At 47.0% G+C, this 11,684-nt stretch overlaps 1 protein-coding gene across 1 annotated transcript in view; it reads right to left on the reverse strand.

Annotated features, from left to right (window-relative positions):
• Positions 1-11,684, reverse strand: part of LOC143827682 (A-kinase anchor protein 13-like) — an 85,010-nt gene that overhangs the window by 72,774 nt on the left and 552 nt on the right. The gene's annotated exons all lie outside the window — the stretch shown is intronic.

Genomic DNA, 11,684 nt, shown 5'->3' on the forward strand with positions numbered 1-11,684 from the left:
TCTTTTGCCCTCGATCGCTCCCAGCATTAGGCTCTTCTCCAGGGAGTCCTTCCTTCTCATGAGGTGGCCAAAGTATTTGAGTATCCCTTATGTTGCCCTAAACCTGGGGTGGGCAAACTGGCCCTCCAGATGTCCGTGGACTACAATTCCCATGAGCCCCTGCCAGCAAAAACAAGCGACACTTTAAACAGTTCCGATCCATGCTGTTCCAAGACACGATTACACAACAATCTAACAAGGTAGGCCAGTGTTATAATAACACTCTGAAGATGCTGGCCTCCCTGCCTGAGAACCATCCATCCAACCCTGACCAGCCCCCCCCTGGGTGAAGTTTTAAACTGGGAGACAAGGTAATTTGTCAATTAATTTTAAATGTATTTTGTTCTAGATGAACTTTATTTTTGTACTTATTGTTTTAAACCTGATGTTGTAAATCTGATGACCCTGATCCGACTAGGGAAGGGTGGGATATAAGAATTATTATTATCATTATCATCATCATCATCATCATCATCATCATCACAGCTGTAAGCAACAGCCTGCTGAGAACTCTCCCAGTAAGTTAAAGGGCCTTTGCCTCGCCACAGCTGGCATCACAGGCAGACACACAAACCAGTGAAAGGCAGGGGCTGAGAAACTCTCTCACCGGCCCACACCTAGTAGTTTTAGCCTGTCTGTGACTTACCAGCAGCACAAAATAGCAAAGGGAGGGCCCCCATGCCCTCAGATTTACAGAAATGCCAATGCCTGATCCACCAGCCGGCCCGCCAGCCTTGCCCCCCACAAGCTGGCATCCCGCAGCAGTGCCTCTTGCCTCCCGGGAGTTCTGGAAGAGAAGCTGCACCTCCAACGCAGAGGCAGCCACTGGAGCTGGGAGAAAGACTCAGCAGGTTTGGGAAATGCTCAGAGACGTGGTGCGTGTGAGATGAGCTGGGTGCCAACGATGCAGGCGCATGCAAAATGGAGGAACTGAGAAATGCACAGAACAAAGCCCAGGTCTCGCTGCTTTTAAGGTAGCCTTGTAACAAGACCTTGGAACGGAGACCCTGGAGAGCCGCTGCCAGCCTGAGCGGACAATACTGGCCAGGACAGACCAAGAGTCGGATTCCGGTTAAGGCAGCCTCAAGGGACAAGGTCAACCCCTGGCTTAACGCAGCAGGGTTCTCCTCACATAAAATAGAATGGGCCTCAACCAGGGCCTTCTCTGCCCTGGCCCCGGCCACATGGAACACTCTCCTGGGCAAGACCAGGACCCTGCAGGACCTAAAACAGAGCTGTTCCACCAGGTCTACGGTTGAGGCCTAAACATGGACCACCAATGAGCTGGCCTCCTTACAAGAAATGAAGAACACCCAGATAAAACTAGAGACAATCAAGCATTCATTCAATGTACTACCAAAACACTTTATTTTCTTCCCCCTCTGAATGGAGAAATGGCAGCAAATCTTGCATTTTAGACTGTTTTGAATGTAAACTAGAAATTTAAATGTCAGGATTGTAATCTATTGTAAGACGCAACTGTTGTACACGGTCCCTGAGCCCCCAGGGAAGGGTGAGGTGTAAATTTGAGAAAGAAATACATACCAAAAAAGTAAATTAAAAGGCCAAGAACAAATGTCAACAGGTTTGGTCCTTTGACCTTGAGGAAACAGCCTCTCAACATTCAAGCCGATTCCACTTCAGCTGGAAAACTCATGTAAACATTAACCCAGGTAAGGGTGGTTGCTAGGCGCTTGTTCTCAAAACCTTGGCAAAGGGCACCTGGGCGTGCGTAGAGGGGGGCCGAATGAGTCACCTGGTGGCTTCCAACATCATCAGAAGAAAGGCATTTTGAGAACAAAAAGAAACCCTGGATCCACTTCAAGGAGGGGAAAAACCTTATTAACCCAGGAGGTCCCTGGCCCGTATTCGGTTCACAGGGCGTCGATCAGGGTCAGGGCCTTTTCAGTCCTGGCCCCAGCCTGCAGGAATGAGCTCCCGGAAGAGCTGAGGGTGCCGCAGGAGCTGAATCAGCAGTTTGGGTGAGGCCAGGTAGGGAAGGGGGCTTTCTCTCCCCACTCTTGGGCAACGTTGCCATCTTCCAGGCACAGCAGTTGTGAGGTTTGTGGCATGGTTGGGGTTAGGGATTGGGACAGCTATTTTATTGGTTATTAGTCTGCTTTACCGTTGGGCTTTTGATGGAAGCTGCTGCGACCCAGCTGGCCTGGGAGCAGCGGCCTATAAAACTAATAATATAAGAAGGAAACAAATAAATGAAAGGTTCCTCCAGCCAAGAAAGAGTCAGCCGAGCTTACATACATAGCAAACATACCGAAACCTCCTCCACCCACCCAAATCAGGAAGTTAAACAAGTCGGAGATGTCAAAAAAGATGATCAGAGCCAACCCATTCAGGGGGAAAAGCATATAGAGAAAAATGTTAACAACAAACCACGTAGAGAAAGACTAATCTATGGGCAGGAAGACAATGAAACTGACTCAAGCTCTTATTGTCAAAAGTGGTACAAATTCAAAATAAGATGTCTATTATATTGTACTGTTTTCATGATCGTTCCAGCATAAACCACCCTGAGCCATGAGGGAAAGTGATATATATAATATATAAATATAATAAAAGAATCATAGAGTTGGAAGGGACCTCCTGGGTCATCTAGTCCAACCCCCCCCCCACACACACACAATGCAGGAAATAATAATAATAAATAAATAATGTCTGTATGGTGCAGTGGTTAGGAGTGCAGACTTCTAATCTGGCATGCCGGGTTCGATTCTGCACTCCCCCACATGCAACCAGCTGGGTGACCTTGGGCTCGCCACAGCACTGATAAAGCTGTTCTGACCGAGCAGTGATATCAGGGCTCTCTCAGCCTCACCCACCCCACAGGGTGTCTGTTGTGGGGAGAGGAATGGGAAAGCGACTGTAAGCCGCTTTGAGCCTCCTTCGGGTAGGGAAAAGCGGCATATAAGAACCAACTCTTCTTCTTCTTCTTCTAATAGGAGACAGTGGCTTCAAGTTGCAGCCCAGTTTGTTCACCGGCTGCTACGTGGGCAGGATGCTGGAGCAGATGGACAGATGGACAGCTGGCCTTATCCGGCAGGGCTTGTCTTACCTTCACCAACAACAACCAATACCAAAAGAGATTGCAGCTCTGCAAAGACACTCCGGGGAAATACGTCCTGGGTGCAGAATCCAGCTTCCTGAACAATCAAGTAAATGTCCTGCTCTCATGAAGGCAGGTGTTGCCTGGTAAACCCCAGGAGCCAGGGGAGTTGCCGGATAACAGCTCTCGTGCTCTCATGCGTCAAGTGCCTGCCATAGCTCCTGCCCTTCTCCATAGCAAACAATAAATAAATATTGCAAGATGCATTTATACAAGGTGATCGAGCTTGCCTCGCTGCTTTTTCAACTGCATTTTCAATCCAGGTCCCAGGGTTCCATTGCCTGGAATGCAGAATTTGCACGGCCAACTCGCAGAATTCTTCCTTCTCAGCACAGACCAGAGGTCCCCAGCTGGGGGGGGGTTCAATGCCCACCCCGCTGCAGGTCACACCAGACCATTTCAAAAACAGTTTGAAACACAAATATTTAGAGAGGAAAGAGACGATAAGCCCAACAAACGAGGTCAGAGAAAGAAGCAAGCGTTAAACTGTTTATTATTTATTTATTGACTTCATTTCTTCCCAAAAGGGGACCCAAAGGAGCTTAACTTTGTTCTCCTCTCCTCACAGCAACCCTGTGATGTAGGTCAGGATAAGGGAACATGAGTAGCTCAAGAGCATCCTTCCACAACAAAGGGGGGGGGATTTGAACCTGGGTCCCCCAGATCCTAGTCCAACACTCTAACAACGTGGCAGAATGGACCAAGATGGTTACTAGACCCTCAAAAGTTCCCTGCAAGGATACACACAGCCCAAAACTGGGGTATCTTAAATCTGTATACAAGTTAGACATATGTAAAATAATTGGTGGGAGGGGAATTTTTCAAGAATAACTTTTTAAAAGAGAAAATGTCTTACATCTCCCTTTCATGTAAATGTAGCCCTTTAGCCAGAAGCTCTTGGCAAAATGAACACAGTTTCTCATGCAGTTCCCGTTCCTATTACCGTTTGCTTGGCAAAGGGATCCAGTGCTTCAGTTTTGCCCGATGCAGCAAAGGTGTTCAGAGGGGCGGGTTTTTAGCGGCGAGCTCCGTCCCCCAGGCCACTCTAGCTTTTTCCTTAACAAACTCGCTTGCATGGGAACTCTGCCTGGGTCGTTCTTATGGCTAACTTAAGGAACGCCGGTGAGATCTTTACAGCCCCATAAAGCGACATAAAGGTTAACCACAGGGGAGCAGCACGGCCAAGAGTGAAAAAGGTATTAACTTTATTAACGTTGTCCTGCTTAAAAGAGCGGAGGTTGAAGTTCAGAGAGGCTGTTAAGGAGGCTTTTTCCTGCTAGGGACAAAAAGTACGGACTAAAATTAAAGAAGTGGGCACAGTTTGACTTCTGCCCACCAGAGGAAAGAACAGTTGAGTGGGAAATCCGATATCGTCTGGGATTCTCTCAAAACTGGCTTGATCATGCATGTATATTTAGGTTTCCAGCAGACCCCTGTACTCCAAGTCAGGAGTCCCTCACACCAGCGCTTCAGGGAATTTTAAAGGGTGAGAGGTCAGCAGCCCCACAAAACAGCTGCCTAAGAGTCTGGGCCAAAAATGTGAAAAGGTCCCATGTCAGAATGGAAGAGCTGGAGTTCTGTGGCAGAGTCTCTGCTCTGTCGGAAGAAGGCCCCAGGTTCAATCCCCGGCACCCCCCAGTTACAACGGATCAGGCAGTAAGTGATGGGAAAGACCTCATAACACAGCTTCATGTGTTGATGTCCTTTTATGACACAGACACACATTTCTGAACAAGGTGTCTGCTGACCCAAAGAGGATGTGATTCCCGAAGGACCTCCTACCACTGAGGCAGAACAAAGCCATAACTGTCTCTTCGCTTTCGGGAGGAGAGGTTTTAGGGACAAAGCGACTGGTCACGAGGGATTCCATTGGGGCGTGCCCAAAGGCACATGTACAGTATTTTTTTTTTTCAAAACAAGCAACATTCCAGCATGTGAGCCTCCACCTGCAGTAGTCTGGAGGGACAGATCTCAACACAAGCAGGAAAAGACCTCCTGCTCTCTGGGGAAACCTGACAAGAATCCTTTCCAATCTGCTGGGATCCTACAGCAGATTGGGAATTGAAGACCAAGCAATGTGCAGACATCTTCCCTGGATTAGATGAGTTTCAACTGACTCACAGTGACCCCGGCCACTGGGTGTTGAACACTGAAAGCTAGCATCAGCTAAAGCATAACCATTAAATTGGGAGGAAGAAAATAATCAGGGATATTATACCATAACAACGGGGAAATTCCACTTTTCCACTGGGGTTCCTTGAATTCCTCGAGGGGCCTGAGGAACGGGAGTTGGCAAAAGTAAAGGAAACCATCTTATTTCCCCCCCTCCCCATTTTATTCTGGATTTTTTGACACTGATCTATTTACTCTGTTCCACAGCTGGGCTTTCCCCACCTGCTTGCAACTGGGAATTCCAAGCGAGGTTACCAGTTTTTCTAGTTATACAACCTGTGTTACCTAAAGCATTACAACTGGGTTTTCCTTTTTCTTAAAAGGAAAAGGGAGAGGGGGCAGGAAAAAAAACTAACCACGAAATTACATCCCTTGAGGAATGTAATCCTTGGCCGGTTCTATTTTATAAGGAATTCCATGTTAAAGGAGCAAAATGTGTTCTGCCTCAAAAGCCAAACTGAAAATTCGACATCCCACCTGCCGCCAAGTCCTTTAAACACAATTCCAAATGTTACAGCTGAGAAACCATTAGCATGCCACTCTTTCATACACGGAACGAAGAAAGATCAACAGACCAGTGAATGATCCGGGATTCGTTGGGTAAGCCTGGTGTAGGAGAGAATTTAGGGCTAATGCATGAGAGTTCTCCAACCAGTGATACCAGTTCACTGGGTGAGGAGAGGATGGTACCGCAAACCACCCTGGTCCTCCGTTGTGTGTCGGAAATAGGTAGATTTCTTTTTAAAAGTGGCAAGAGCCATATCCACATGACAGGGCAAGGCATCAAACAAGGAGGATTGGCTTTTATATCCCACTTTTCACTGCCCAAAAGAGTCTCGATGTGGCTTACAATCACCTTCCCCTTCACTCCCTGCAAAGACGCCCTGTGAGGTAGGTGGGGCTGAGAAATCACTGACAGAACTGCTCTGCAAGAACAGCTCTAACAGGACTGCGATTAGGCCAGGGTCACCTGCTGCACGAGGAAGAGGAGTAGGGAATCAAACCCGGCTCTCCAGATTAGAGTCCAGATGCTTTTAACCACTACACCACCTCAGCTCTGTAGAAGCTCTATTACAGGGGTAGTCAAACTGCAGCCCTCCAGATGTCCATGGACTACAATTCCCATGAGCCCCTGCCAGCATTCGCTGGCAGGGGCTCCTGGGAATTGTAGTCCATGGACATCTGGAGGGCCGCAGTTTGACTACCCCTGCACTATTATTTTCTACTTGCCCACAAACCTCCTCCTTTTAGGCACCAAAGAACTGATACAGAAACATCCAGGAAGGCAAGCTAATAAAAAGCTTTGTTGGCGGGAATTGCTGCTAAGTTTCAGCCAACTTATTACCTAAATGATTTCTGTGAACTTAAGCCTGGTTGAAACATGACTGCAGGTGTGTTAAAAATAAATTTATCTGCAGGAGGTTCCACCTGTACAAACCTGATTGTTCCCACGCTAGTTTTGCAGGCCCACGCACTCCCAGACCCACAGGGTAGACCTGATGTCAACACACACAAACACACCCCAAATAAAGTTGTGCTTGCACACACAGAGAGAGCTGCTGTACACTGCAGAGAGCTGCTGTACACTTGAAAACCAAGATAGCAAGGTGGAAATACACACGGGAGGGGTAGAAATGCACACAGGACATATTGAGAAGTGCTCAATAAATCATAAAAGACTGGCACCCTAGGGACATATCTATTTCCTTAAACTTCTTGTTGTTCCCCAAGAGACTTTGAGCTCTGTCTGAATTTACTTTGGTCACAAGCAACTAGCACACCACTGAGGAAGACCCACAAAACTAGTTTCAACCTCGGATACAAGTCTTCCAGGATTTATTGAGCCACATGGTTTTTTCCCCAACCCCCAAATTAGACCAAGACCCAGAAGCACAAGAAGATACCTTCTGAGCCCTTGAAATGCCACTGCTTTCTCAACGCATTTTGGCAGCATAAACGCCATGCAGTAAGTGACTTTTTCTTTCCAATCCTGCTTGACCGGAGAGCCACAGGAAGAGGTGCTTAGGAGCTGGGACAGCTGTTCCCACCTGGTTCAGAGAAGCCCCCCTCCAGCAGGACGCTGCTAAGCAACGGGGGTGTCAGAGGAGGTCAGAGGCGGAGGAGGGAAATGCCGGAACGGCTGGCAGGTTCACATCCCTTCAGAGTCAACACAGATTCTCTCCAGGAGTGAACCACTGTCCTCCTTCCCCAGCCACAATAAAACCTTGCCTGTGAACAGAGCATGGAAGTCAGTCGTGTGGCACAGCCATAGATGGCTCACTAAGAACCTGCTGGTGCTGTGGGGAGTTCAAGAAAGGGCAGCAGAGACTGCCACAAAATGGCTGGCAAAGGGGCACGGCCAATCACAAAATGTCGGAATGTTTCACAAAACATTGAAAGGCTTCAAGCCGAACAAACTTCCCATAATGAATTTCTGTTCTGTTCCAAGGAGATATTGGAAAGGCTAGATCTCCACTCAGGGTGACACTGCCCAGTTTCAGTTCTGAAGTGGGGGAGCGTTTACTCCAGGGCCCACAGGACTTTCAAAGTCCCAGGACTTAATGTAGTCTGTGGGCACAGCCAGGCCAAGGGGGCAGGACACCCATCCAGAAGAAGCTCAGCCCTTCACCAGTCTGTAAGCCAGTAACCATTTTTTCACTGTTCCATTTATGACTTTTTGGGTTTTATCTCCAAGACCCCTGGCAAGTTGGTGCCAGGAAATATATTGGCGAAGTGAACTTATTTAAGCACAGCAAGCAAGAACCTTGGGCTACCACAGCTGTATGAGCCATGAGTCCACTCAATGGCTTGCCACCCTTGTCAAAATTAGCCCCTTTGGAGAATTCCAGAAGATGGTATGGGTGCCAGGGAGACGAAAGACACATCCTAATCCCATTGGGGGCTGAAAGAGCCAACAAGGTCCATCTGATTTATGGCAACACTTTTGGGGTCATCTGCCTCTGGGTGGTAACCCCGGACTTCCTTCGTGATCTCCCATCCAAGTACTAATCATCAGATCTCAGAAGCTAAACCCTGGCTAGAATCTGGATGGGAGATCTCCAAGGAAGCCTAGGGCCATGATGGGGAGGCAGGCAATGGCAAAGCAGCTCCTAACATCTCTTGCCTGGCTGCCAGACAATCCTAGAACTTCCTGGCTATACTACACACATGCCATATGATCATGATGCTGCTGAAGATGATGAAGAAGAAACAGGATCAAGCAGCTGCCCCAAGCATCACCCGGGGGGTAACAAAACAAATAAACTACTGAGAAATTAAGACAGCATTCCAAAACGTACAAGCATTCGGCTGGCCCTGGCTCAGGAATTATGAAATGACCTTGTTTGCCTGCCACACAAGTAGAAGCTTCTCGAGACAGCAAAATATATATCTATATCTATATCTATATCTATATCTATATCTATATCTATATCTATATCTATATCTATATCTATATCTATATCTATATCTATATCTATATCTATATCTATATCTATATCTATATCTATATCCTAAGCAACAAATGACAAACACAGCCAAACCAGCAGAGATGAATGGTCAAGGAATAAAACAAGCAGCCATTTTTATATAGGGAAGAGGAAAAGCCAGTAAACAAAAGTACCAAAAATCTGAAAGCCACAGCTACCCTCCAGGCCATATGACTGCCTTTAAATCAATTACATTTGGTAACTGAAATGTCAGGAGCACTTTAAGATAGGTAATTGACACATTATGACTAGATTCAAAGACCCAAGCTCCTTTTGTCAAATACCAACATTGCCATAGCTTAATAGTATAGTGATATGTTAATTATGGTAATGACTGGGGAAGGCACTGGCAAACCACCCCGTATTGAGTCTGCCATGAAAACGCTGGAGGGCGTCACCCCAAGGGTCAGACATGACTCGGTGCTTGCACAGGGGATACCTTTACCTTTACCTTTTTATGTTAATTATGACAATTATTGATTTTTTTAATGTGGGAAAGTCTCCATGCAGTCAAGGAGGACCTAGGCAACAAAAATGGTACTGATGTACACAGGATCTGCAAAACTGTGGACATTCTTTGCCCACACTACGCACAAATGCGCTTAGACTACAGTCTTTCAGAATATTTATGTAATGATCTATATACTTATTGAAATATTTATCTCTCACCTTAATTCTTGGCTCAAGGTGGCTTACAAGTAACAATGGAATCATTAAAAAATTAAGAAAAACACACATGCTTACACATGGCTGCCATTCACCGCCTTCGAAAGCCCTGGCAATCCAAATGAGGCTTTGGGCATCTCTTGAAGATTTCCAATGAGATTGTTTCCATGATCTCTTCAGGAAACACATTCTACAGAGTGGGAGCCACGATGAAAAAGGTTCTGGCCTGCTTTTCCCCAATTTAAAGGCAAAAGACATAAAAAACCTTGCATGTACAGCAAATGAAAAGGAAGCTTTCAAGACAGTTGAAGAATCACCATTTACTACTTTTTGGGGGGGGAAATGGACTGCCAGGAAAATTAGTTACTGACTGTGGATCTAGACTCATGTAAACAACAAAACAAATATCCCAGGCTAAACAAGGCTTAAATTAAAAGCCCCGGGTGAAGGGAACAGTTTCCATTCTAAGAACAAGCCATAAATAGTAACCACGCATTCATCATGGTTTCTGGAAGTTAGGACTACCTCTAAATCCAGCACATCAGACAACCAAGCAATTAAAGAGAAGAGTGTCTAGGCACAATTTATTAACCACAAACTTCAAATCTTTCCATTACTTAAGCCCAAAAATATTTTTTAAATCTATGCTTGGATTACAAGCAGACAATACACTTCCGCGTAGGATTGTTCACACCGTAGTGGCACAAACTTGTTTAGCAAGTCAGCATTTGGGTATGCCTGAAAATATGAGATACAAAAATCCAGTGGAATCAATACAATATTTGGAGACAATGCGAAAGATATCATCTTGGAAGACTCCTAAGTGACAGGGATGGGAAAGCTCTTGCCAAGGTCACCCAAATTCCTTTCTTGGCTCTCTGGAAGGATCCTTCAGAGGTAATGGGGCACAACATTCACCATCCACACAACACCAGATTGGTCTTCCACAGCCCTATATAGCAGAGGTAGTCAAAATGAGGCCCTGCAGATGTCCATGGACTATAATTCCCATGAGCCCCTGCCAGCAAATGCTGGCAGGGGCTCATGGGAATTGTAGTCCATAGACATCTGGAGGGCCACAGTTTGACTACCCCTGCTATATACCATTATCCAAACTGTCACAGACATGCAAGTCCTACTGAAACAAACAGAGCTACACCAACTGAGTACATTTTTAATTTTAGTGGAAGTCTGGCTTTTTAAAAACAGAAATGCGATTCATGCGCTTCTAAAAATTTAAATCCCAAACAAATGTAAAACAGAGATATACTTGAGGCAAACCAACAAAGAAGGAAGGAAGAAACAAAAGGGTTCCTAACAACTAGGGACGGACACACACACATACCCCAAGAAAACCACAGCACCAATGAACTCCATGTGCTGGGTCCTGCTCTGGTTCACTGATCTTAAGAGTTTGCTGCAAACCAAAACAACAAGACTTTTGAAAAGCCCAAAAGAGGCTGGCTCCCAATATTGGTAACTGTGCTCATCCCACCCCCAAGCCCCCCCCCCCAGGAAGGCGCACTTTCTGCTAGACAGATTTGCAAAAAGCCTACATTGTTCAGGGAATGCTGCTTGTTTGTTTCTCAAAGGCCTCTCTCCTCCAAAATCCACTGTAAGTCCCAATTAAAAGTCTGCGGGTTCTCCCTGTTAAAGAAGCCCAGGAGGACCTGGGTCAGAAACTGCAGGTGAAGGAAACCTGCCCAATGCCCACAGCCTGAAACAAAGCTGGGGGGAGGGAGGAAAGAAAGGTGCAACCCCCCTCCCACTCCTCTGGCCCTACATGGCTCATGTTAAGGAGGGGAGAGAGGGGGGCGGCAGGACCTCCCCCCGAATCCCTCTGCACGAAGAAAGTCGAGGACGGTGAAAAGTGCTTCTTTCCTCCCCCCCCCCCCCCACCCCATAAGCCCATCCGCATTTGTGCTGCGGCCGTAACAATGTTGCGGGCCAGATGTTACAGCGGAGGGCGGCGGGGATAAGGCAAGGCAGTGGCCACGAATCTGCACGGGGGGAGGGGACGCTTTTTGGGGGGATGCACCCCTTCCCCACTGACAACACCTTTTCTCCCATAAAAGGGGCCTTGTACCCCCCCAAAAAAAAGCAGCCTGCGTTGCAGCTCCCCCCCCCCCCCGAGATGGGATGGAGGGAGGGAGAGGCCCAGGGAGGCCTTTCCAAGAGGCAGCCCCCCCCAAAAAAAA

The sequence above is a fragment of the Paroedura picta genome, chromosome 18 (genome assembly GCF_049243985.1).
Source record: "Paroedura picta isolate Pp20150507F chromosome 18, Ppicta_v3.0, whole genome shotgun sequence".
NCBI classification, from domain to species: Eukaryota; Metazoa; Chordata; class Lepidosauria; order Squamata; family Gekkonidae; genus Paroedura; species Paroedura picta.